General features: G+C 28.9%; 1 non-coding gene across 1 annotated transcript; it reads right to left on the bottom strand.

Moving 5' to 3' along the window:
• Positions 1 to 1,037: 1,037 nt before the first annotated feature.
• On the bottom strand, positions 1,038 to 1,186 carry LOC145837326 (U8 small nucleolar RNA). Its single transcript, XR_014369963.1, has one exon. It is a non-coding gene; the product is annotated as a U8 small nucleolar RNA (small nucleolar RNA).
• Positions 1,187 to 1,390: the final 204 nt, after the last annotated feature.

Genomic DNA, 1,390 nt, shown 5'->3' with positions numbered 1-1,390 from the left:
TGTCTAACTAACAGTGATAGTTAAAAAATAATAATAATAAAATAGAAAAATAATTAATAAAAAAAATTAACAAGAGAAAAAAAACTACCGACCAAGAGTAAGGATTAGGCCTAACAAAGATAGTAAAATAAAATTTAAATTTAAAAATATAATAGTAACAAAAGTTCAACCCGTGCAAAAGTTTCCCTTCGTGCTTTTTTGACACCTACCCACAAATTATATTTTGACATTAACAAAATATCAAATATAAACGCTATTTCACTTGCACATGTTAAAAAAAAACAAGTATTTTATGAAGTTCAGTTTTTAAAAGCTACAGTAACTATAACTTTTTTGTAACAACTGTCATGATTTATGTTAATTTTCTAATGTTTTTAAACTTTCGTATCCGTAACAAATAAAAATGTAATATATGAAATTTTGGTAACTTTTTTAAAACAATTTTTCTTTTATTCTTATATTTTTTGCTTTTTTATACAAACCCTAGAGTATCTAGTGGAAATTTTTTTAAATTCTTGAAATTTACCAAAGATATTTTTTGCTCTTCAAACAAACCCTGGAATATCTAGTGTAAGTTTCAAATTTTTTTGTAAAATTTACTTAAGTACCCAATTGTGTTCCTTTAACTAGTAAAAGCTCTCCTTTGGCCCTTTTACAGCTTTTGGTCCCCTGACTTGTTAGATGGACCACTTTAAAACCGTGTTCTAATGACTTGAAATGTTTTAAGCTTGTTGACAAATTTTAACTTTAGAGCGGTATTGATTTATCAACTATCAATTAAAACAACATGACGATACTGTCTATTTGAATCCGGTTTTTATTAAAACACTAACAAAATTTGTTATGTTAGGATGTTTAAGAATATATCTCAACTTTGTATTGGTAAATAAGTGATGCATTAAAACTATAAAAAATATACAAAGCAGTTTCAATTAATAACAATTTAATATTGTTTTGTTATGGATTCCAATTAGGCATGACATTCGTCTTATTATAAATCTTTCTTAAAAGATAGAGACTCTTCAATCATGGCCAGCATCAGACAATCCTCAACTAGAGTTGCGATTCCAATTGAGGCGCGGTAAAATTTAACTCATTTGAGAATCATCATACCGCAGTCATCATTTGATGATCTTACTGGTCTACTACTTGAGTAGACGCAGGTAAGGATCACCCATACTGAAGAGTAATCATAATAGTCAACTTTTTGTTAATATTTCATTGCATGCGGGTGACAATTCGCTTGTGACGTCACAATAAAGCAGCGCGCTTCGCTTCATCGCACACCAAATAAAAGAGAGTTTTAAGTTTTGTAGCGTCTGCGCAATCAGAAAAAAAATGCACGTTTTTGTTTTAAGTAGAGTTATCACTTTGACTTGCTATAAAAACC

Source organism: Thalia democratica, chromosome 5 (genome assembly GCF_965202585.1).
Source record: "Thalia democratica chromosome 5, ktThaDemo2.hap1.1, whole genome shotgun sequence".
Lineage (NCBI taxonomy): Eukaryota > Metazoa > Chordata > Thaliacea > Salpida > Salpidae > Thalia > Thalia democratica.
This window is presented reverse-complemented; position numbering and strand designations above follow the sequence as displayed.